The 26,254-nt window shown below is 46.8% G+C and overlaps 2 long non-coding RNA genes across 4 annotated transcripts; one reads left to right on the top strand and one right to left on the bottom strand.

Annotated features, from left to right (window-relative positions):
* Window positions 1-769: 769 nt before the first annotated feature.
* On the bottom strand, window positions 770-26,254 carry LOC141568939 (uncharacterized). 3 transcript variants are annotated; one of them, XR_012492278.1, is made up of 6 exons: window positions 26,054-26,254; window positions 25,011-25,225; window positions 24,640-24,784; window positions 21,294-21,432; window positions 10,089-10,171; window positions 770-1,734 (listed from the first exon to the last, which is right to left on the bottom strand). It is a non-coding gene; the product is annotated as an uncharacterized LOC141568939 (long non-coding RNA). The 3 variants fall into 3 exon arrangements; XR_012492279.1 differs by having other exon boundaries at window positions 10,089-10,161; XR_012492280.1 differs by lacking the exon at window positions 770-1,734 and adding an exon at window positions 8,436-8,778 and having other exon boundaries at window positions 10,089-10,161.
* LOC141568938 (uncharacterized) lies at window positions 7,688-18,299 on the top strand. Its single transcript, XR_012492277.1, has 3 exons — window positions 7,688-8,284; window positions 12,242-12,437; window positions 17,206-18,299. It is a non-coding gene; the product is annotated as an uncharacterized LOC141568938 (long non-coding RNA).

Raw genomic sequence — 26,254 nt, 5'->3', positions numbered from 1 at the left:
TGATTATTTTGTTGAAAATTGCATATTTGAATCTAATAATGTGTTAACTCTGGAAATCAGATTCTTCCCCTCCCCAAAGTTTGCTATTTTTTGTTATTATTTTGGTTTTTTGATTAGTATAGGCTGTTTATGTGCCAAGCATCAGACTGAGGTGTAAACTTAAGGTCTTCTCAGGTCTTTCCTGAGTCTGTGTCTTTCCTTGGGTATGTGTGGTCTCTTCTTATTTCCCCTGTATATGCAATTGCTTTTGAATGTCCTAGTCTTTAATTTCTGGCTCTCAAAAGGGGAAAAAAAGAAAAATGACAAGGTGGGAAAGGGGTACTAGCCCTTTAAATCCCCTGAAAGTCACTTCAAGGGGCAGGGGAGAAGGTAACAATAATGGCTCCCTTCCTCTTTGTCTGCACCTCTGAGAACAGAAGCAGCAATCAGAGCACAGATCCCTGATATTTGGAGGACAACATCCTTTTTGTCCATTCTGGTCCCCGTAAGCTGTGTGCAAGCTGCTCCAGGAACATGTGCACAGCTGCTTGCCACCTGGCTGTGGGTGGGGAATGGGTAAGAGCTGAAATTAACTGCAATTTACTGTCCAAACCTTTCCCTGGAAGTTGCAAGCCTTTAATAGACTCCAGAGTTCCAAAACAGTTATATCAGACAGATTCTGCCAGTGCAATTGTTGTCTAGGTGGGGAGACAGATTCCTGGTGCTTCTTATTCCATCATCTCCCCAGAATCCTCTCAGCAGGGTTATATTTTAATTATATTTGTTTGAGAAAATTCAGTTATACTAGCTGAGATTTGACCAATAATTTATTCAAAAACTTGCTTTAGCTCCCTGCCAACATTTTCTCAGAACAAAGGATGTTAAGAACTTTGATCGGAAGTGCAAGAAGACAATTTCACGATTTGACATAGCAATAGCAGAACTTGCACCAACAATTCAACTCCAAATTTGTTATACTGCACATTTTCCCATATGCCCAGCCCCCTGAGTTTTCTTGGAATTGTCTCTACCTGCTTCCCACCTCCCATCCACATAATGGCTGTGGGAGTGGGATGCAGCCATTTTTCACAAAGTAGCTCTGCCTCTCTGGCCACAGTTGACTGGTTCAGCCGTGGGCACTGATCAAATATGGGCCAATCAGAGTCCTTCCATGAGAATTCTGGATTAGGAACTCAGTGACTCTATCTATTCTCTACATTACTCAGGTAGCAAGGCTGTTAGATGGAGAGCCTGGAGCCACTGGGGCCCATGCTAGCCACTACATGAAGACACCTGGGTGAATGAGAAGGAAAGAAGCCAATATTCAGAGGAAAGTGAAGACAGGAGACAGAGAGAAAGTACTGATGACCATCAAATGCCTGACTCCATTTGTTCCTGAGGCCCAGCTGCCTTTCCCATAGCCTGGCTATGCCACCCTTTTTTGGCAACCAAAAGCTAATACATCCCCTATTTTACTCAAGACAGTGTGAGTTGGTTTATTGTCACTTGCAACAAAAGAGCCCAGAACAGCATACTAGACAAACTCCCTCACTTTACAGATGCAGAAACAGATTCTGAGAAAGGCTATGTCCTCCCTAAGGCTGTGAGGATGGTGAGTGGCTTGGCTAGAATTAAATCTCAAGTTTCCTGATTGTAGGCCCCAGGTGTTCCTGCAATGCCAAGTGACATGTCCAAAGCCTGTCGGAAATTCCCAGAGTCCTTAGCTGGAGGGAGTGCATCCATACGTCCTCCTATCTACAAAACAAAGAGGAAGGATAAAAACAGAAGACCATCAAAACGTAACTGGAGACCTGGGACATGGGGGGTTGGCACAGGAAATTGAGAATAGGAAGAACAAAGTCAGACTTGTTAGAGGTAAAAACCAAAAGGACACCATACTATTTGTGGCTGAGCTCTCACACGAGGAAGACAGGATCAAAGGAGATCTTCATCCCTTTGCAAAACTCTTAGGCAGGATTCAGGATTAAACTGAGCCAATAAATATCCTCCTAACCAGGGCTAAAGGGAGATTAGAGACCCACTCAAGTGTCAGCTGCCCAGGGATCCCCAAGCCTACTGAGGTCACCTTTACCTTTATTATGAAATAAGATGGCTCAAAGGGGGGTCCAGATGCCCTCTGCATAGTTGTGCAGTTAAGTGTCCTGCAGCTGACAATCTCCTCCTGTTCCCTCACCCCACCTTACATACACCCCTCCTCCCTGACTCCCCCCTCCCAGGCACTGCTGACAAAGTTGTATGTTTCTGACTTTCCTTGAAGGTTTGGGGTAACAGAGAGGGGTGATGGGCCCTGGCAGGTCTGCAGGAGTTTGGGTTCTTCCTGGGCCACGTGACATATGCGGGTAACAGAGTGGTCACTTCTAAATAGATGACTCAAGAGCCTGGACTGGAAGTGCCAAGCAAGAACTTGTCTCCAGAACCACAGCATTAGATGGATCCCAGTGACCTGCCTCATGAAAAGCAGCTTTTTACAACCCTGGGAGGCAATGACGACAAAGTTTCAGGAAGAAGTGGCGGGGGAACAAATAGCTTGGTGAACCCTAGGACATGGAAGAACTTTACCCAGGACAGGCAGAACCCCTGGGCCACCATCCAGGAGCCCGGCGGGACCCAAGAAGCCACAACACTGCCATCTCCCAGCTCACTCTCGTCTGGTACCCTCAGATCCTCCCCCAGTTAAACAATACTTTGGTAGGTTCTCAGGGCAGAGGGCAACTCCTGAGTAGCCCCAAGCCCCACCCTCTGCACAACCTGCCCAGAGGGTTACATCACAAACACATACATGATGTGTAATAGTCATCCCTGACCGCAAGATTGCAGCCCTCCCTCCTCAGCCTATAGCTCAGTTTCTCTTCCTCTGCTTGTGTTCCCAGAAGAACCCCAAACTCCAGCCTGCAGCCCACTCTGAAGAGCATTTTAACTCTTTTTATCGAAGACTTTCCATTCCTCTGTGGTCTTGCCTTCCATGAACAGACATGTTCCTCAAGATTCTTTTTCTAATCTGAATAGTAATAGTCTCTCTAATAACAATTCTGCCTGATTCTGGAACAACGCGTGCAATTCAGAAATCCTAGCAGAAGTTTTCAAATAGCAAAAAATGTCCCCCCATCTCCAAAACATTAACCTGCCCCATGTGTATGGTTACTCTATGACCCAGACTCAAAATTGGGACATATATTCCTATAATGGCACAGAACCTTTGAGATCAGAACTATCCTAGAGAATCCAGGATGTACTGACATCAAGTCTAATTTCCATATATCCGCCACTCACACCTGAATTGGATCTATTCCTTGGCTCTCCTTTACCTGGGAAACATCAGGACTCCCCAGGGTAGCTTCTTCGTGTCTCAGTTGTAGGAGAAGGACCCTTTAGCATCCTAAGAATAAGCCTTGAGAATCAGATGAGTTTAGTTTCAAGAGTTTTTAGCAGGCTTTCAGCACTCTTCAATGACAACGATCTGTCCCAACCAGGTTCCTCAGAGACACAACCTGTGTGGCAGCCCACGCTCCTCTTTGGGGCTTCCTTCCTCTTTAGCTCCTATTTGGCGTCAGGTCCACCAGGCCCTCTGGGCTAGACCTACAAGGCTCAGGAGGACGCCAGCTCAGTCTCCACTTGGGGGCCCTTTCCAGTCCTGGCCACGATGGGTAGGACACCCCAGGCTGGCTCTATCCTCCTGCAATGAGCAGTGTCCAGACAGCCCATGAGCAGGTGACAAAATGCCTGACAGGAGAAGACCGTCTGTTTCTTTCTCCTTCCCAATCCAACCCAAATCGAGCCTTGCCAATCCGCTGTTCCTTTTCACTAAGATTTAGACATCTACCTCCTTGATAGAAAAGAGTCTTAAGGCTGAATTTCTGCAACCAGGAGAGACCATTTTTTAAAGCTGCCTGCAGTTCTGTGGTGTGGCTGGAGGTCCATGAACCTCCAATGGACAGAATTCCTGGACAGAATTCAGGGAGTCTGTGAACTGAAATGGGAAAGGCATTCCATTTTGATGTTCACAATCCTCTAACTGAAGTTTGACATTTCTTTTAGTATGAATGTGGGCAACAAGCCACGGCAATGTTAGTATAGCAGTACCTCTGGATTTGTCACATAGAAACCACAGGTATTGTTTATCACCCTACAGTCATTGCAAGTATCTTGAAGTATCACTTATAACTATATTAAAATTCAGTTATTAGAGTCACTTCTAGACCTCATTATTTAGTATTTTTCTAAGGAAGCATGTGCATTATTTTATCACAATTTTCCCAAATATTTTGAGGATTGCATTTTAAAATAGTTTGTTTCCTTTGCTCCAATGTCTTTTAGTTTATATATTTAAAGTACATTGATGCATTATTCTGAGAAAGTCCCTGCAGATTTCAGAAAACTAATAATATTGAAAATTAAGTATTTCTGAACTCTGGGGAAAGGCATAAGGGTATTTCTGGGGAAAATTCTGTGTTTTTTTTGTTGTTGTTGTTTTGGAAAAGCAAAAGTTGTTTGTTTGAGAGGGGTTTCCGTTTATGCAAAGAGACCTCTGCATTGTAATGAAGAAGACCTAGGCGGTCCAGGCAATAGCATTCCTACAGGGTTGTGACAAGCCTCCCTTTCCATGTGCTTGCCACCTGTACTGCCTGATCCGTCTTGTCCCTCAGTGCAATCAGTCCGTGCTGTCGCATTCCCATCTCATGTCTGTTACATCCTGTCACTTGGTTTACATGTGTCTATACATGCAATGCACATTCCTTTCAAGGCTCTGTCACGTTCTGGTTCAGTGTGTGCCATGTGGGGTCACATGCCCTCCACATGTCCGCTGGATGTCCACATGTCATTTCACATGTAAGTCACTTGTCTGTTGAGTAATATTTCCCTCATAGGTCCAGTACGTGTTTGACATGTAATCATCAGGGTAACCCATGTATTCATTCATTCATTCATTCATTCATTCTCGAGTGCTTACATTGTGGCAGTCACTATTTTAGGCTCTGTGGATACAACAGTGAACAAACAAAAAGCCCTGCCTTCGCGGTGGCAAGACAATACACACAATAATAATAATTTAATATTCAATTGACTGTTATTATTCAATGTAATAATAAATAGTAAGCATATAAATCAATAAGCCTAATACATAAATAAATTACATAGTATGCTAGAAAGTGACGATGAGCGCTATGGAAGAATTAGGGAAAAGTAAGGCGGATGAGGGCTGTGGAGCAGATTCAATTCAACTGTAAATAAGGAGGTCTGGGTAGGCCCCTTGAAAAGTCATTTGAGCAAAGCCTTAAGGAGGCAATTAAATGAGCTTTGATGATGTCAAGGAAATACCTTCTAGGGAAGACCAGGTGCAAAGCTCAAAGATAGGAGCGTGTCTGGTGTGCTGGAGGAATGCCAAGAAGGCCAGTGTGGCTGCAGTGGAGGAAATTGTGGCAAAACAATAGAACTGAACTAGTTTCTCTCAGTCGCCATGGATTCAATGTTTCCTGTTTTCCTCTGCCTTCAATGTGGTTTAGTGCATACCAATCTGTGACACAGAGTCTGGGCCTGAACAACGGTCCTGGAAACCATTGCCCATTGTGGTCCCAGGTCACTTTACACTCTGATGGGTTTAATCTCAAGGAAAGAAAGAAAAGCCTCTCTGCAAGGAGGGGGATGGCAGCTGGGCCAGAAAATGAAAATCGTGTCACCCAAGGGAGACAGAGAGATGTAGGGAACAGGTCCCAGCTCTGCCACTTAAGCTGACAGACAGTGGCCACCGTGCTGGCCTCACTGAATTGTTTCCACTTTGTAAAATGGGGTAATAACCCCCAGGATGGTGCAGCTAGAAAGCAAGAATAAACCTCCAGCCCACAGCGAGCCTGGCGCCCAGGCCAGCTCATTACACGGTCGCCCCTCTTTTCCTGACCCTGAATGTCCACGCCCTTCTCCTTGGACCTCACTCGCCTTGAAACTCAAGACTAACTTTCGAACTTGAGGTTCAGCTCAGGTGCCAGTAAAAGCTCTGCATGGGTTCTGTTCTAATTTTAATTTGGAATTCTCCCATTTTATGTAATGCTTCAAACCTTCTTGGGGGGGTGGGGGTGGGACTGGAGCCTAAATCCTAAACAAATAAAAATATGAATTTGAACTGGCTCGGTTCATCTTGTAACCATTTGAAAGGACATGAAAAAACATTTCAAATGCCCACTTGTCACCCTAGTTGGCAGGAGGCCACCCCTCAGAGATTCCTTTTCCTCTGCTGCCATCTCCTGGAGAGAAGAGGGAGTGCGGGGACACGAAGGAGCAGAGACCCATGGAAGGCGGAGCAGCAAGGACTCACTCAGACCCCTTCCCGTTGAGTAGGAGACATGGGCTTAGCTGCTGAGAGGACAGCAGTGCACCTCCCCTGAAGAGGCAGGTGGTATGATGTGCAAAGCTGCTTTCCAGGCCAATTTCAGCACCCTGAGTAGGCCCAGTATCAAAAGAGGGAGTTCTGACCATGACACATCTAGTCTCACCTCCTTCAACAAAAGAGGAAACCAAGACCACGGTAGTTGTGTGTTTTTCCCAAGGCTGAACTACACCTTAGGGACAGAGTCAGGATTTGAACCCGGAGCCTTGAGCTCTAAATGCAGGGTTGCTTTACAGCCTGGCTACTCATAGTGTAGTCCTTGGACCAATGGCCTCCATGTCACCTGGGAGCGCGTTAGAAAAATGCAGGATCTCAGGCCTCCTGGAAACCTCCTGAATCAGGCCCAGCATTTTAACAGATCCCCGGGAAATTGGTAGGTGTGTCAGAGCTTGTGAAGCACTGATTTTGTACACACTGCCTTTCAACTTTCCCCAGGAAGGCTCATTAAGATGCTTTTACAGTATTTCCCCAAGTGAAAAATCACAACGTTGTTTTTTCCTGCTTAGAAAGGTTCTACAAATTCTCACTGTAAAGAAATTCAGACAATATGGGAAAATTTAGAGCTGAAAACAATCAACTTTGTGATGTCTAAATATCTTTCTAAACATTTCCTATGTGTGCACACACATTTTCACAAAAATCAGATTGTGTTCTTCACATTATCTTGTAGCCTTTGCTTTTTAAGATTCTTATGGATAATTTCTCTTTTGAAATAGTTGCTCCATGAACATTTGCTAAATAAAAAACCTGAGTAAAATAATGGTCCTGGGCATATTAGTTACTTATCACTGCGTCACAAATTATCCTGAAACTTAGCAATTAAAAAAACACACCAAATATTTATTATCTCACACTGTTGCTGAGGGTCAGAAACTGGGAGTGGCTTAGACAGGTGCTTCTGGCTCAGAGTCTTTCTCGACATCACAGTCAAGCTATTGACTAGGTGTGGTCATCTGTGTCACCTCCTACACTAAGCCATCACCATCTCTCGCTTGACCTCACAAGAGCTATTTGTCCTATCAGGCCTCCCCCTCATCTATCCTTACCCTCCTCTCAACCACGCACCCATTTACCAGCCAGCATGAGCATAGAAAAAGGCAAATTCAACCCTGTGGCCCCTGATTAAAATCTACCTGTGGTTTCCCATGGCTCTTAGAATAAAGTATAGAACAAGAAAAGGACTACAGGCCCGGCCCCTGCTGATGGTCCCTCTCCACCTTGTTCTCTGTGGTTCAAACACGCCATCCTTCTCTCAGCCCCTCCTGTGTGCCAAACTCTATCCTACGTGGAGTTCTTCACAAGTACGGTTCCCTCTGACGGAACTCCACCCAGACACTTTCATCTCACGCATGTACACGAGTGTGCATGTGAACACATGACACTAAATAAACTACTCCAGCCTTCATTTCCCTTTCCCAGTGCCCAGGGAAGGGGAGGCCCTGAATAAATATTTGTTGAACATACTATCTTTCATCCCTCATGTTAGAGCAAATATTTTCCCTGGATTGTAGTTTGCTTTCACCTTTGTTCATTGTTTCTTTAAACTTCAGAAGTTTTACATGTTGATGTAGCCATATCAGTCTGTCTTTCTTTGGGGAGTTTTCTGTTGCCTTATGTACAGAAAATTCCAGAGGTTTTAGAAGGAGAGCAGGTGCTTGGCAAGGACCCAAGTGTCAGGAATTCAGAGTAGAGGGAACAGGAAGTTGAAGACCTTGATGGAAACTGAGGGAGTTACGTAAGTGGGCAAGACCAGGTACAGCGGCAGTGCGGGCGTGGTATTCTTAGCCTACGTTTTCCTCATGATACTCACCACCTTCCTAACAGGTCAGGAAGATATTAACACCCCAGGACATGTCAAGGGAAAGCAGGTCAGAGCCAACTACTTGCCAGACACTGGCTTTTTAGGTAAGAATTGAAGGATGGAGTCATTTTATTAAGTCCAGGCTGTGTGTGTGTGTGTGTGTGTGTGTGTGTGTGTGCGCGTGCACACACACACACACACACATGCCTAAATGTGTCTGAGACAGAGGAGCCATAGCTGTGAAGAGCCCAAGGTGGGATGTGTTCAGGTGGTCTTTATTAAGTTCCAAAAGAGGCTGCAACCACCTGTTCTGTCTTCAAAACGCACTGGTGGGGCAAGGAGAGGGTGTTACCAATGGAGATGTGTGGCCATGTTCTTGAGGGTCTGAGCTCAGCCTCAGTGTCCACAGAGCACAGGACCAGACAGCTGTGGTCCTACCATGCCTCCCCACACCCCTGCCATGAGAACAAGGGCAAAACATGGGTACAACACAGCAGTTATCCCAGATGAAGCCCATCTACAGGCACCCTTGGCTCACTGGCTGGGCGGCCCATCTTGACGGTGAGAAGAGGCAGCCTTTTGGTGCTCAGAAAGACACCTGTAAAGCACAGAAATTGCAGGGCAGCATACAGTGTTTAAGCTAACGGGGAGGGAATGTCAATGAAGGGGCAGCCCTCAGCCCAGCAAGGTGACATAGGGAGGGGAGCCTCTCACCGTCAAGTCAGATTCTAATGGCATTACTGTCACTGCCAGTTATTGGCAGGAGCCAGGCCTTGTGCTGAGCAAGCCCGTTCCTTAAGCGTAGGTGGTGGGTGTGGCTCTTTTCCCTTACCTTAGAGATCAGAACGCGAGGCTCAGAGAGGTTCTGTGATTTGCCCAAATCACTCAGCTATACCTGGAAACATCCAGGATCAGGACCCAGGTTGCCTGGCCCTAGAGCCCATGAGGGGAACCAAGATGCCCTATGGTCTCCTGGACCTTGGTGGACGGAAGGTATCTGTGGGTTAGGCGCGGGCACACGTGAGGCAGCACTGGGACCTCAATATGTGATACCTGGGGCAGGGGCCTAACAGTAGAGGTTCTAAAAAGGAAGAACTTCTTGGGGAAGTGGTGATGCAGCTGTTCAGACCTTTCTTATAAGCCAAGTACCCCCCTCTGCCCCTTTGCAGAGCTGGAAGAGGGCTATTTTAGCAGCAGCAGAATTCTGAGGGCCCCAAATGAATGGCAGAGAGCCAGCTAGCCAAGTATGGACAGAGCTGAAACAGTGGCTGTTAGAACAAAATGTTACATGAAAGAAAGGATGATGGGGTTTGGGCTGTGTGATGGCTGGGAGCAGGAGACTCCCCCAGGAGGACACAGGATAAGTCACCAATCCACGCTATGAGAGGCACAGGCACGCTGACAAAAGAATAGGCTGCCACTTCTTGCAACAGGACCCCAGCTGCCTGCCTGGAGGAGGGGGCCCTGGAATGTGGACTGGAGACAAATGGGGAAAAGAGTGGGGTGAAGCAACTCGGGTAGAGATCTGGGAATGGTAGGAAGCACCCCAGACTTATTAACTGGTGAACTGTATGGTTGCAGGAAGCGTTTGTGTGTCTGCCTGTCTATGTGTGTTTATAAACTTCCCCACTGCCAAGTTGGAATCAGGACTTATTTGGCAAAGAATGGTGTCTTGTGGAAGGAGACTGAGACAGGAACATGTAGGTGAATTCATTTCTCCGAGCTCTTGATATGGCTTGTTTGTCCAAGGCTCTGGTATTTTTCTAAGATAAATAGTTGTTGAAATTGTGAAAACAAGCACTTGTGCAAACTTTGGAAGAACCTTAGCGTGTAAATCTGGGAAGGTCTCTGTCACTTACAGCTCGTGTATATATAACTGATTTTAATCGTGATAGAGTTGGGGCTTACCTCATTTTTTTCTGTGTGTTGAATGGTTTTCTTTGCAGAAAATACGGATGTAGTCATGCACTCTGATTTTTAACTGGAAGAGACTAGAAATATGAACTTGTATTAATAGATTTGTTTTGTTTTGCTTTAGTTAATAGACTACTTTTTAGAGCAGTTTTAGTTTTACAGAAACATTGACTGCAAAGTACAGGAAGTTCCCATCCCCCCACCCCCATCACCCCCACACCCACAGCTTCCCTATTATTAATATCTTGCATTGGGGTGGCGTATTTGTTACAATTGAGCTAATATTGATGCATTATTATTAACTAAAATCCATAGTTTACATTAGGGTTCACTATTTGTGTTGTACATTCTATGGCTTTGGACAAATATGTAATGACATGGGTCTACCATTACGGTATCATACAGAATAGTTTCACTGCTCTAAAAATCCCCTGTGACCCACCTATTATGAATAGTTTTTTTAAAGGAAGATTTTAGGTTTAAGTGATTTTTTCCCCTCCACTTTCTTCTGGAAAGTAGAAGCTGTATTGTGTCCCCTCCCCATGTCCACCCCCCATTCCAGGAAGCCAGTCAAAATCTTTCTTCACTGACAACCTCGAAAGAGGCCAGGAAATGTTTGGCACCTTAATTCCAAGTGGCAATGGGGTGGACCCCGTAGGAATGTAAAAGATGTCACTATGATGGCCCCTAATACTCTACTAGGGGAGGGGCATGTGACCAGAAAAGTGCACTCCCCAGAGACGTCAATCATTGGTTCAGGCAACAGAGGTGTCCAAGGTCACAGAATCAGACACTACTGGGGATGCTGGACAAAACCGCTATTTTCAGAAGGGTTTGAACTTGCAATGCAGAGTCTGGTTGCTGCCGGTGGCCACTGGAAGGGCTTGCCGGAGAGTCTGGTCCACACAGAAGAGAGAAGTCTAGCTATGGGAGGACAGCCATTGGTCCCCTCCACTGGTCTCCCACCACAGCCCCCGCGCCCCGGTGCTCAGCTCCACCTACACTCACCAGATAACGAGCCCATACCCTTCCTCTCCATCTAAACCCAACTGAGTGACGTTTTCCACTACCACGTACACAGGAAGAATCCTGAGGTCCTAAGAGAGGGCCGGTGTCCACAATCCCATCAGCCTACCGGGGGTTTGCCTGGACTGGCCTGAAGCAGAGACGGGAGCTCCAGTCACATGAAAGCGATGGTTGGGATTTGAAGGGTCCCACTAAATTACACTCCACCACCCTCCCTCCCCCAGTTCTGAATGAACCAAATGAGAGATTGGCACAGAGGTTAGGCAGATGGTCCCGAACACATTAGTTTTATTACTGTGGCAGCTGGAGGAGCACATGCTGAGGTAAGCAACGGCAACAATTTCCTAATACTGCACCCCAGAATCAGGCCAACTTCCCCCCCCCCCACCCCATCATAGGCAGTGCTGGACATGGTCCTCCCCAGCGAGGGGCAGAGCCAGCCACCTTAGTGTAGGGTCTGGAGGAACTAAACCAATGGTGCATTTCCCCTGGGTGCCGCCTCCTCCCTTGAGGAGAGTGAGGGAGAGGATGGAGGCCAGGAGGTCAATCCATCAAAGCTCCTTTCACAAGGAAGTGCCAAGATGGGAGGAGCTTTCCCACTACGGCCCCCAGAACAAATAATACCCCAAGAAAAGAGTAAGTCACTATCTAAAGTGGGGTTATGTTAACTCAGATTTTCTTAACCTCTGCACTACTGACATTCCAGAACAGATAATTCTTTTTCTTGTTTTTTAATATTTTTATTAAAATATAGCTAACATACAATATTATATTAGTTCCAGGAGTATACCATAGTTATTCAACACTTATATACCTAAAGAAGCGATCACCATGATAAGTCCAGCAACCCTCTGACACCGTACCACGCTATCACAATAGTATTGACTATTCCCTGCGCTGTCTATTACATTGCCATGACCATTGTGTCATCCTGGATCTTCCCAGACCAGACAGTTCTTTGTTGTGTGTGTGTGTGGGGGTGTCCTGTGCATGGAAGGACATTTACTTACAATATCCCTAGCACCTCACCTCTAATCGTGACCACCAAAAATGTCTCCAGACATTGCCAAATGTCCTCTGGGGGTGAAATCACCCCAGGTTAAGAACGGCTGTGTTAACAGGTCAGAAAGACAAGGAAGAACTACTATCCTCGCTGTTCCAGCTTCAGGAGCTAGGGGAATGCACTGAAATTGGAAAGCAAAGGACCAGAGGCGAAAAGAAAGAGTGAGGAGGTCTATTCCAGAGACATTTGTGGTGGCAAGGAATTGGAGGCGATGCAGGAGTCCACCGCTGGGCGAGCAAAGAGGAACAAATGTGGTGAGTACCTGCAGAATCAAGCAGGGTGCTGGTTCAACAGGGCGGCTGAGGCGAGTTCAATGCTGGAATCATGTGCAAGGCGTGGGCAGCACTCGAGATACTGACAAGGGACAGAGAAGCCTGTGTGCCTGAAGGGACGAGGGCAGGGAGGCCTCTGGACTTGAGCTGTGGCCTTTGGGCGTTGGTAGAGGAATGCAGCCACTGCTTCCCCAGCCCAACAGGCCAGATAAACATGTGACCTCACCCTGTGATCTCCTGAGGGCACCTTCCAAAGGCCAAAACTAACTGGAAGGTGGAAGGGAAAAGGAAGCAGGTAGATACAGTCCATAGAGTTCAGCTTCCCAGAGCACAGACCATGGTGGAAAGCAGGTCTGAGGGGCAAGTGGAGAGTGCCTAGAGAACTTTGCAGGGTTAGAAGCAATGGGTTAGATGCATACAGAGCCACATGGCCAGATCTCAAAAACATAATACCAAGCGAGACAAATGAGAATCAGGATGAGAAATACAACCCAAACCCATTGGTGAACATTTAAAATGTATGCATAAATAGAAAACGAAATACAAAACAGCACTTCTCTTTTTATAAGAATACCTACAAACAAAAGATTCACTTACTAGAATCTTTGCCTATGGTGGGGAAGGGGTGGAGAACAGCAAAGGGGGGTGTGGATAAAAGAGAATATTACAAACAAGAGGGGCCCTGTGTGGACTACAGATGCTGGAGTGCCATGAACTACAGCATATTATGATTAATGCAAATTTATGCACCAGAAGTTGAAAACCAGGATGGGAGGGAATGAAAAGAGGGAGGAAGGAGGGAAGAAAGCTGGTCCAGGAGAGGATGAGAGTGTGAGCACGACCTGACCATTAGTGCCCAGTCTCTAGTCCAGAGGGGCCTCTGTCGGTAGGGGAAAGGAGTCATCTCAGGGGCTTCTCAGAATCTTCTTCCCATTTTTATGAAAACAGTAAGACATGTCAAGAGATTGTATAAGGTTCCTATTTCCCAAAAGGATTCTAGAATTTTAAGGCCACTAAACTTGACACCTTTGATTTTGGAATGAATTCAAGTCCAAAGACCCAAATGGAGCCCCAGCTTTGCATCCAGCCAGGCGTGAATCATCCAACAGATGGTGGGTGCACATTTAGAAGCAAGCCCAGTGAGCCCTTGGAGCTCGAGAGGCTCCTAAGACGAGCCCTGCCAAGCTAAGCTGCTGCCTTCTTCTGAGAGGGGCTGAGAGACCACGGGATGTGTGGGTTCCACTCTTTCTGGCTGCAGGAGCAGTTGTGACTCCACAAACGTAAGAAATATGGTGGGCACTGGGTAGCAGCCATTGTCAGAATAGGAAAGCAGAGGCAGGGGTCTAGACTCCTTCCCAGGTCTCTCACAGCCTTCCCAAGCACCCTCTTCTTGTCTCTCTGCTTCTCACCTTCAACCTTCCCAAGGAGAGAGGGTTTCACTTGGTGAGTACATCAGCATCCAATACAGAGGCTGCCGATTGGGTAGTTTTGGGCTCAGCCACTATTAGCTCATCCAGGGTGAACTGGTTTTGTTGACGCACATGGCTATTTTCTTATGCATGGCTGGCTGCCACTGGGGCTTTGTGTCCTTCTAGGAGACACATGATAGATATGAGCTGTGATAACAAAATATGGTGAATGTTTAAATTTAAAAAAAATTATTACAGTAAAAGACACATTGTCATTAATCCCCCTCAAAATACTCCTCCCTCACTTTGAACACACTTATCCCATCATTCTTGCCACTTTCTGAAGCAATTCTGGAAGTCCTCTTTCATGAGTATCTTTAGTTGGACTGTCGTGGCTGCCTCGATGTCCTGAATCGATTCAAAATATTTACCTTTCGTGGTCATTTTGACTTTGGGGAAGAGCCAGAAGTCACACAGTGCCAGATCTGGTGAATAAGGTGGATGAGGACACACTGTAACGTCTTTATTTGATAGCAATTGCCGTACCAGAAGCGATGTGTGACACAAGTGTTGTCATGATGGAGGATGAAGTAAAGACACTCACGAAAGAGGACTTCCAGAACTACTTCAGAAAGTGGCAAGAACGATGGGATAAGTGTGTTCAAAGTGAGCGGGGAGTGTCGTGAGGGGGATTAATGGCAATGTGTCTTTTATTGCAATATGTTTTTTAAATTTAAAGTCCCTGAATTTTTAGGTCACGCCTCGTACAGTGGATTTTAATTTACTAGGCATCACTCTGCATTAGTCCTGAGCCAGGTGCTGGGACACCACAGAATGGATGTGGCCCAAGCCACTCCTCTGGAGACCCAGTTAGCACAGATTGCTTCAGGGGTCAGCCCTACCACGATGGCCACATGCCGTGGCCTCCTGCCTCTCGCCCAAGTCTCAGAGGGGAAGGCTCACAAGTGCACCTTCCTCCTGGTCCCCGTTCAGGGGCAGAGCTTAGTGGCCAGACCCTTCTAATCTAGCCCCCTCTAGATTAAAACCAGACTGTTCTATCTAATGTTTCATATGAGTAAATGCTCAGGCTTTATTCCCACTGAAATACTCTTCTCTAGGCCCCCAAGGGAAGGAGAAAAGTAGAATAAGTCAAAATGATGGAACCAGTGGCGAAAATTTTTCCCAATAAGGTTCAGATTAACTTGGCAGCCAGTGCCCTTCCCACTAGTCTCCCTGGTGGGTACAAGCATGGAGACGAAAGGCAGACCCTCCCCAGAAGGGGCTGGGGCTTGAGGCTTCCCAACTCTGCCAACTGTGTCACCCTCCTTAAGGGCAAAGGATAGAACTTCCAGAGCCATGTTAAATCATAACAGTGAAAATATCCCTTTTAAATATGGTCTTGGCAATAGTTTTCAAGTGAATGAGATTTCGAATGTGAAAGAAGGAGCCTTCTGTTCTTATTGTGTGAGTGTTGGAGGTTACTGCGTCAATGCTAGCTGTCCCTGGATGTCGTCTCTGTTGCTGCCCCGTGACAATCTTGCCTTCTCTGGCATTAGTGAGCAATGTGGATTTTACTGAATATTTTGTGGAGAAAACGGAACAGGAGGTGTTTACATCACTCACTTGCTCCAGAGCAAACTCTTCAGATCTTCTTCCACCTTCTTCCCAGTCCCGTGTTGGGGGGTCTCCAGGATTCTCCTCTGACCCTCCGCAGGCAGGCCCTGGTAGTGTTCAGGCCACCAGTTCTGCTTCCTTGGTCCTGACTCTCCCCTGGACCTCCCTCCGTTGCTTCCTTCCTTTTGTGGAATGGTCTGGCTTCTCTCTGGGCTCTAATCACAACCCTGCACACTCCACTTCCCATCACATTGCTCAGGAAACCCCACTTCCCAGGACCAGCCTTTAGGCCTTTTGAGGGAAGGCCTCTGATTGGCCCATCTTTTTCACATGTCCACCTCTTAGAACAATCACTGGGTTCGGGAGGATGTGCTGCTCAGTTAGGTCTGGTCTGAGTCCCACGCCCACCCTAGTGGCAGGAGTGGGATGGGCAGTATGATTGACAGCACCCCCACCAGGACCACAGGGAGTTGGGTGCATCTGCCATTAGAAAAGAGTGCTATTACCAGGAGAAGGCTGATGGGCTCACACTCCAATAGTTACCCCAGCCCTTGAGGGTCCCCTTGGGAGTGGGAATAAGATACAGGGGAAGGGAGGAAAAATTCCCCGTCTTACTTTGTAACAAAACAAACATTTCTAGTTATTTTAATCCACATTGCCCTCTATGCTGGATTTCTGTCATTTTCAATCAAAAGAATCTTGACTGTTATAGAAGCATTGCAGGGTAAGGGGCTCATTTTTGCATTTATTTTTAATAGCCATGTGCTTTGCTAAAAACGTTTTGTTTTAAATTTTAAACTATTTTAAGGTTTATTTGTTTTGAAATTCTGTGGGTTAATTCTTAATTTGACATGCATTTAAAGATATGCTTCAGTGGTTTATCATATTTTCTCTCTTCCACATAAAACTTTTGAATTATTTATTGGCAAATGTGACTTGTTGAAAGAGTTAATTTCATGGTTTTTCAGGAGATGGATGGGGCATGATAGCCTGACAACAGAAATATTGACCACCTGAAGTTAGGTCCTTGCTACTCCGACAAACTTGTCCTGCCCCAGTTCCCACAAGGAAATTTCTTGCTTCACCGGGTGACCTTGCTTCTATAGTTTCATTTAAGTTTCAAGTACTTGTCTGAGCACGCCTGTTTTGTCATGGGTGGCTGAAAACACTTTATGAAGAGGTACGCTTCACAAGAGTTAATAACAGAAAGCACTGTGTCAAAATCCAACACATGAATATAATTAAAATCACATTGTATTTCCTGTTGGTCGCTGAAGCAGGTGTTAAGCAAGCCTTATCTTCAGTAGTACATTTAGAAGGCCCTGTCATAGAAAATTATCTTTAAATGATAGCTCAGAAGAGAAATATAAAAAGCTGCCATTTATTATTAATGTGATGTATGTTAAGTCTCTCAGTGGAATGCTGAAAATGTGCCAATAAATTAGTTCAAGAAATGAAGTAAAATTAAATATTAATGAAGTGCTCAAACAAGCACCAATTATACTGCAGTATAAGCTTGTAAATATTTCTGTAAGCAATTCCCACTCCAAAGTCAGGTAGCATTGCAGTCCAAAAAAACAAAAAATCATTAATTTATACAGAAATCCTTTTCACTAATAAATTTTCCAATTCACAAATTTAACGTTAGCTTCTGATTTTTAAAAAGGCAATAGACCATTAATGTTTGCACTTGGATTCATAGATCACGGGTAATCTTTATGTTGCAGGTGATAGAAAGCCCAACTCACCTGGCGAGAGGAGAATTTGCTTGCAGGCTTAAATGAAAAGTACAAAGGAAATGTGGCTTCAGGCAAGGTTTCATCCAGCAGCTGAAAGGATACCACCAAGAACATGGTGTCTTTCTGCTGCTCCTCTCTGACCTCTGTTGGGTCAGACTCTTCCTCAGGGTCGTGCATACTGCGAGCACCACCTCTCTATCCCCTTTAGGACCACAGCTTTCATTCCCCCAGCTGTAGCGAGGATTGGTTGTTGAGGGCTCACAGCTGATTCCTCCAGGCATTGTTTCATATTAGTAAATGCTCAGGCTTTATTTATTCCCACCCAAACACTATCCTCTGCCTCGCCCAAGGTTATGTGGCCTCCTAACAACTTGTCAGTGCACGGGTACAAAGTCGGGGTTCTCTTGCCTATATCTGGGACAACTCTAAAGGGCCACCTCACTGCAGAGCTCCCCGTAGAGCCAGCTGAGGCCTCTGGTACAACTGCCTCACTGTTCATCTTTTCCCTCTGCTCGTCCTGCTTCATTTACCCTCTTACCGTCTGCCAACATCACTACTACCATTTCCAAGATCACTCCCCAATACATTTCTGGATTGGAAATCTCCACCACAGAATCTGTTTCCAGAGGCCCAGACCTGTGACAGTTGGGGCTCGGAGTGATTTTAGGGAGCAAACTCTAAAAACAGGAGTTGGGAGCTGGCGGGTGGAGCACCAAAAACTGCTGGCAAGCTGAAGTGGTGCAACTGTTAGAACTTGCTCAGGGAGGTACTGGGATGAGAGACTGATGGACGGGAAGGCACTGGTGGAGGCCAATTCTCAGGCATTTGAGAGATTTGAGGGAAGCAGGACTGGAAGGACCGCAGAATCACATAGGTGGAGGCTATCAATGTTTAAAGACAGACAATGAACATTTGAGGGTCCTTCATCATCAATTTAAGGCAAAATGTGAAGTCTCCTGAGCAGCATGTAAAGGGAGAGTTTCATTGTCTGCAGCTGGAGAGCAGAAAACGCTGAGGATCAGGTCTGGGACTGAACTATAAGAGGAACAGAGCAGTTGCAGCAGAGACAAGATGGCAGCGAAACAAGATGTTCTCCTCGCCCACCCCTCCAGGACGGCCCGCCTTCCTCAAGAGTGCCTGGGCCACGGAGCCAGTGCTGGTCTTATCCTTCGGCACTGGGGCCCTCACTATAATTCTGACCCCACTTAGCCCCTACACCAAGTGGGCCATCGCAACCATCCAGGCCACACCCTCCACTACCCAGTGCCCCTCCAAGATGATGGGAACATGCCCGACCTGCCCAGCTACCCCAAGGAACCCCAGGGCCCAAGCTTGGAGTGGCTGAAGAAACCGTGAGCTGGGAGGAGGCCCTCTCTGTGGCCCCCTGTAAAAATGTGAAAACTGACACCAGGAAAAGAAAAGGAGTAATAGAGTTCCAGAGAAAGTCAAATTCTCAACCAAGTCTGCTCTGTCAAGATCATGCCATGATAGAGAAGGGTCAGGACTCAGAGACAGGATGGGAGCATCGGGTCAATGCATTGGAAAGGCTTGAGTCTCATGGCTCCACTGAGCCCTCTGCCCCTGCAGAAGTGCCCCCTCCTCCTTGGTAAGGTTTAAAGCTCCCTTTTCCTGGAGGATGATGCAGAGTCCTGTACTTTGCAAGATGGTATGCACCCTTCTCCTGACCAGCCGACAAAGACCTAGAGTAAAGTCACAACTAAACCAAGCCAGGGAAGTGCTGGGCCTGCTGCTAAGGAAGGAATAAGCCTGTACTATCCCCTGATGGAGCTCAAGAACTTGCCAACGTGTCTGGCAGGAGTCAGGGAAGTAGATCTGAGACTGGATCCTAAGGCTGAAGACCAAGGGGGCAGAACATAAAGTGTGATAAGAGAGAATTTATTAATATGGGAGCAGTCTCCTGTGACACAGGATTTCACTCCCTGACAAGGAGATGGTGCTAGGATGGCTCTCAGAAGCTTGGAAAGAGCAATGACCCAAACTTAATGAAGTAGAAAAACCCAAAGGGCTGTGGCAGGTAGTAGAAGGAGGGATCCCCTGCAGCAGTGCGAGTTCATTGTTGGTTATATGAGGATATAAGCCAGGGCCGAGGGTGGGAGATGATGATAGTACCCTGTTTCCCTGAAAAGAAGACCTAACCGGAAAATAAGCCCTAGCATGATTTTTCAGGATGCTCGTAATATAAAATAAGCCCTACCGTATTTCCCCAAAAATAAGACTGGATCTTATATTAATTTTTGCTCCAAAAGACACATTAGGGCTTGTTTTATATTACGGGCATCCTGCAAAATCATGCTAGGGCTTATTTTCCGGGTAGGTCTTCTTTTCAGGGAAACATGGTCATGGGGATAAGAGGAGCCTTGCATAATAGAGGCCAGGTGGTACACCTAACTCAGAAACTGGCCACGATTCTCATAATGAGCAGTGAGGTCAGAGAAGCGAGCAGCCAGAGGGCCTGACTCTGAGAGAGCCATGGAAATGGTTAATAGGACATAGTATTCCTAGAGGCAAGATAGATGGGCAGCCAGAAAGAGCATTGCTTACCTTTAAAAAACAAATCAGGGGCCGGCCCGGTGGCTCAGGCGGTTAGAGCTCCATGCTCCTAACTCCGAAGGCTGCCGGTTCGATTCCCACATGGGCCAGTGGGCTCTCAACCACAAGGCTGCCAGTTCAACTTCTCGAGTCCGGCAAGGGATGGTGGGCAGCGCCCCCTGCAACTAGCAACGGCAACTGGACCTGGAGCTGAGCTGCGCCCTCCACAACTAAGACTGAAAGGACAACAACTTGACTTGGAAGAAAATCCTAGAAGTACACCCTGTTCCCCAATAAAATAAAATTTAAAAAAATCAGCCACCCCCATAATCTCTTGACCAATTTCCAACCTAAGGTAAGAAGACCTAGAACCTACTGAATAAAGAAGGACCCTGTATCCCCTGGCGAATGCATAGGGTAAGGTTCCCGAGCCCTTCCGAAGGGAGAACTTGGTCGATTACTTGAGTAATCATACACTGGAGAAAGGACTACGCAGACATTTTGAGAGCTGTTGGACACAAAGTTCAAGCTGACACTGATACCCCAGGGATCTGAAGCATCATCATGGCCCTTTGTTAGAGGGACATATGGGGTCAGGTAATAAATGTAGTCCTAGCCCATGGCCAGCTTGACAGTGGATCCTCTAGGTCCACGGACCCACCTGGTCGTCATTTTTCTGGTCTCGTAATACATAACTAGAATAGACATAGCTGAGAGTTGACAGAATCCTCGCATTGGTTCCTTGGTCTGTGGGGTAAGGGCCATCATAGTGAGGCAGGAGAAATGGAAGCCTCTGAAATGCCTCCCACCCCAGCCAACCAAAAGCCACATCTCATCCTGAGGGAATGGCAGCGATTAGTACCATCCTCAAAGACCTAAAGGATAGTCTCCGCACTGTCTCCCATTTAGTTCCCCATTTATAACCACCTTGGGGTGGAGGGTGGGGGACTGAGAACAAACTTATGAAAGTTTTGTTCATGGCTGAGTTGGCTTGGTATGTGGGTGACCACAAACAGAGGACTGCTCAACCATAGCTCTATTGGGATGGGGAAAGAACAGGCAGGAGAATCCTCTCCCAGATGGCACATCTGGTCATTTGCTTTGTGTACAGAGAAGTAATCTGAAGTAAAAATGTTCATGGACTCGGGGGTAGTGGCAATGGCTTGGCTGGTTGGTCAGGGACCCAGAAGAAGAAACATTTCAAGATTAAGAAAAAGGACATCTGCAGAAAAGGCATGTGGATGGGCCCATGGGAATGGGCACGAAGTGTGAAACTTTTGTATTACATGTTAATGTGATCCATGAGAACCATCCAGGCCAGAGAGAAGGGATAAAGGGTGCTGGGAGGCAGAAACAGCAGATGCCAAACGACAGTGACAAGTTTACTTTGAGGACAAGTAGCCAAGAAAAATTTCCCTAGATTCTTACTTCTAAGATGGAGTTGAGAGATCATTTCAGGCCGGTTCTCACTGAAAAGGTAATTAGCCATCCTCCATTTGAACATTTTCAAACAAGATGTTCATTACCTCTCAGGCAACTTGTTTTTCGTTAGGACAGTTGCACTCATTCAGCTGTGTTTCCTTATGTAGCAGGTGCAGATTTTCTCTTCCTACCCTCCAAGGAAAGTGCCCTTGCGCCTCCTCCATCTTTAGGCTCCCGGTCAAGCTAGAATATAGAAGAAAATACTTTGGTAAGAGAAGGGATAGATACTTTGTTAGCAGACTAATCCAGTGAAGTGATGCTGCAGGAAATGACCCATTTTAGTAAGAGAAACAATTGTTTGACTGGTGAATGTTTCACTGAGAGGGAACTAAAACCTCCCTCATATACAAACCACCTCAACTTTCATTGAAAAAAAAAACCAGAACTATTTGTCTGGGAGCCTAGGACAGGGAAGCAAAGGGATAAAATGACCCAGAGACTGGTTGGAGGCAGGGGCTTGGGGAGAGGAAGAGAACGAGGAGAAACCAGAGAGGGAGCTTTTGGATGCCCACCGGGTTGAGTCCATTTGAAAAAGGAGTCAACTTTTCTATACCATTCTGGAGGCTCTGGCTGTACTGTAGGTTGTCTAATAATAAGGTTTTACCTTCTCATCCTTTCAAATCTGAAAGGTTATACTTTCCTCTAGCTTAAACCAGCACGAATTCTTTCTGATTAGAACCCAAATGTGTTTTGGTAGAGCCAGATTAAGAGGAAGACCAGCATGGCAGTTGCCTGGAGACCATCCTTGGCGTTAATCAGAAAGGTGGTGCAGGTTTAACTCAGGTTTTCACAAGTGACTTCTTATATAAGGAGCAAGATGTGAATTACCCCCACTGTTGCCAGAGTGGGCAATGCCTTTGGGTGCAAATTTCATAAGACTGCTCATCAGCCCCAAACAATTTCTGTTGAGTATTTCCACCAACATGAAAATCAGGAGGTGTAGCCGTGGGCACGGCACCAACTCTAAAACCAGCCAGCAGCTCTGATATGCTTCCCTGAAGACGGCAGCTGCAGTCAGCTGAAATTATGAAACGAAGTCACACAAGGGGAAGACTGCTGACCCAGAAGGAGAGATTTATTTTATTGTCTAATATTTAAACAGCTTAATATGCCTCCCAATAAATCGTCTGAAGGGCTCAGAAAAGAACATGCAACAAAGACATGCAACAAATCCCTCATGTTTAGTATAAAGGAATGTATGTACAGATTTTATTATCTGTTCCTCCATCTACTATTAACAAGTGTTTAGAGAAAGTTGGCTTAAAGGGGCACCCACATCTCTCAGTCCACCAGGCCTCTGGCCTAAGCCTATGGGTACAAATGAGGCTACATTGTCATTAATGCCCAAATCACAAAAGCTCTTTGCTCTGGCCTGCAGGACCTCAGGCCACACCTTCCCCAGCCTCTCTGCAAAGGGTGCCTCTCTGCTCCCAAGGACAAGCTTCCCTGTCTGAGCCTTCTCCCCCGTCAGCCACTGCCCACATGCCTCCTCAAAGACAGGCCCAGCAGGACCACTGCTTCTGGCGCTGTGCAGTGACCAAGGCTTCTCCTGATGCTACTGGGCCACTGGGTTTTTGCTGGTGGCACTCAGGGCCCTTAGGCTGTGAAAGCTGCCGAGTTCTGTGGAGACCCGGAGGTGGAGGAACAGAGGGAGAATGGCCCCTCCGCAGCTCCATACAGCGTCCTCCTGTCGCCTGGACTTCAAAGGGGCAGAGGGGTGTTTAATCTCCCCCACCCTTCAGCCTCTGGCCCTGCACCCGTCTTCATCAAGGTTCTAAACCAGTTCCTCAGGCGGGGCTGGGAGGCATGGGCCACTGCATTCCCTCTCTTCTCACTTCCTCCCCTCCTGAATTTTCCTCTGTGCTATTGTGTGGGTGTGTGCGCATGTGTGTGTGTATGCATGTACACATATATACACGAATGTAAGCTTCCTGATGGCAGGGATTTTTTGTCCATTTTATTCACCGTTGTATGTTTAGTGCCCAGAACATGCCTAGCACATTGTAGGTGTTCAAGAAATTTTGTAGAATGAATGGAAAAAATTTAACGAATCCAAGAAATACTACTGCTTCCTTCTTTGGCACAAAACCCCATGCTGCTGTGTGTATTGTTTCAGACAAAGAGAACCCTCAGGGTCCCCAGTCCACCAATTCTATAGCTCAGCTAGGCTCAGCCAGGACACCCAGCTATGTGAGGACTCTGTTGTCATAGTCATGTTGTCAGCATGCCCTGGCCTCGTTCCGGTTCTACAATAGCCACCCAGCCCCTCGCTGTCACCTCAGCCTGTTTTACGGTCCTCATAGCATCCTCTATCACTATCTGAATCACTCTTATTCATTTATATTTGCTCTCTTATTTATCATCTCTCTTCAGTAGACTGCAAGCCCCATGCGAGCAAGGACTTTGTTCTGCTTACCACTGTATCCCAATGCTTAGAATGTGCCTGGCACATGGTAGGTGCTCAATTAAAATCCACTGGCTGTTGAATGTTGAATATCCTCCCTACTTGGAGTCCCAGAGAGGGGAGAGGGTTCCCTCCTCCCAGCGTTAGGTCCACCTCTGAGGCTCTGGTATTCTATAGCGACCCAGCTCTTCCAGCCTGTCTGCTGGTGGAACTGTCAGCCCCCATCAGGAACCTCCCCCCCCCACACACACACACACAAGGGTACAGTCTAGTCCTCAGCCACAACCAACCCTGACAGAATTCCCCAACATCAGGACTTTTCCCAGTGATGAGCATTTAGGGAAGACCACTCTGCAACGGCATCAGTGGCCTGGTCGAAATTCAGCCCTGCCAAATTTCTTTTTAGACAGTTTCTTTTTATCAGTTTCAGGCCATTTCTTTTTAGTCAGTCAGAGTGAAGACAGGGTCAGGCCTGTGCGAGCTTTTTCAGAGCCTCCGCGCTCCTGATCCTTGAGTGTTGAACAACACACAGACATACGGGGGGTTTCAAAAGGCCTCCAGGCCCCCCATGACACCCCATGGCAGCACTGCCTGAGCCTTCCTGTCTGCCAAGTGCTTTTCACCTGCGTTATCTCCTCTGCTGCACAAACACCCAGGGAGGCTTGATTAACTGGGAATGGCTCCAGCTGTTTCAGCCTCTCTATGATCATTTTTAAATGTTAAAAGCATGGAAGATGATTTCTTTAAGTGTTTTCACAATCAGAAATCAAAGGGGAGGAGGAAACCTTTTAAAACCTCAATAGAGCCAGAGTAGAACACGTGCGCGAGCAATGCCTGAAAGCACACTGGTGGGAGGTGGGTAAGTGCAGGGGGAGTGTGGGGGACTCACGTGGTTATTTCTGCCTGGAGAGAAGGGGGGGCCCACCCAGGAGGAGGGGGACTGAGAGGGTACTTTCAGCTGCATTTAAAGACGAGGTAGTACTCACCAGGCAATAGCTGGTGAGCGGGTCAGAGGTTATCCAGGCCTGTGTCTCCCATCTGACACTATTTTCAGGCAGAAGCCTGTCTTTAGCCTTTAATCATCAGAAAACCGTATCGTGGTACTTGGGGGAAAGAAATGATCCTAAAAGTCTGGAATGTAGAATGTTGAGTAGGAAAAACATGAGTTTTCTTGTTTTCATATGTTCAAGCAGTCATAAGAATTGTGACTAAATGAGCAAATCTTAGCTGGGAATTCCTGGCAGGACCATGGCATAGACCCTACTCTCTGGATCTTGTGCTCGGCCTACCTTCCCTCCTGTCCCAATAAAACACCCCCAAAATGGCCATCAGAAACAGGGAACACTTGCATGCGTACCAGAAACTAGCCATCCACAGCAAGGAAACTGGAGGACCTTTTGCCAGACTGCATCCCGTAGGACCAAAGAGAAGACATCCATGAGAGAAGGCAGATAGGGGTCGCATGTTCCGGACAAAGTAGGACACACTGGCTACCCAGGTGATGGAGATGGTCATCAAGAAGATGAGACAAAAGCTGCAGAAATTTAGCTTGATAAACATTTAACACTGTAACTTTAAAAAAAAAAAAAAGATGTGATAAAAAAATAAAAGACACAACTGCTGGTTTGATCTGCAAGCTGGCCCCAGGCAATCAGAGGCTCCCCACCCCCTCCCTGTCTTTGGAATGTCTGCTTTCCTTGCCTTCCCCACTGCCAGAAGGTGCCAGAGTCACACCCGTGAGATAATAATGTGGTGATAAGCCTCATAAGTAAGGTCTGTTGCTTATTAAACCCGCCACCTACCAATCTGGAGTGGGCTGCCTCTTTCTTAGGTCTCTCTCTGCCCTCCACCTACCAAGGGGCCCGTTTCAGATTACACCAGAAGGCGCTGGCCAGGATTTCAGCCCACCCAAGGAGAGCGCCCTTCACTCAGCAGGCAAGGGCAGGATGGGGTGGGAGTGCACCCGTAAGCTTCCCTCCCACCTCTGCATACCTGCAGCTTTCATATCACCCCAAGTGCACTCTGGGTGCCTGGCTAGTTACAACTGTACACAGCCACCAAGAAGCCCTGAGACGCAGCTGTCACCTCCATGAAGCAGACACGCAGCCACCATCCTGCCAGGAATTCCCCCAAACCTTTTAGTAACTTATTTGCGATGATCATGTCTTCTTGAGAATTTAAAAATCATACAACTCCATTTTTTTTTTTCTTCTAAATTTCATCCATGGAGGAGGCACTAAATCTCCCAGCAGTGGTTGCTCAGCTCCTGCTTTCTCCCACTCCTCCTGGGCTGTGGATGATGCCTGAGTGATTGTTCCCTGCTGTGTTCTCTGTCAATTTTCTTCGAGTCCTTTGGTCTGAATCTGAATGACTGAAATAGATTCGGGCAGGAATGCTTACCACCTCTCACTGTACGTGGCTCCCTTCCTTCTTGACTTGAGTCGTTGTTGGATCAGTAAAACATGGTTTCCTTTTCTTCCCCCACTATGTGCAGGGTCATTTGAGAAATAGGTCACAGGAATTGGGCAACTGGAGATGAACATGTCAGGTTTATCACTGACAAAGGGAACTAGAGAATGTGGCTTTAGTTCCTTAGACAAA

This window comes from Rhinolophus sinicus, linkage group LG15, assembly GCF_036562045.2.
Source record: "Rhinolophus sinicus isolate RSC01 linkage group LG15, ASM3656204v1, whole genome shotgun sequence".
Classification (NCBI taxonomy): Eukaryota; Metazoa; Chordata; class Mammalia; order Chiroptera; family Rhinolophidae; genus Rhinolophus; species Rhinolophus sinicus.
Note: the sequence above shows the minus strand (reverse complement) of the source record. Positions and strands in the feature narration are given on the sequence as shown.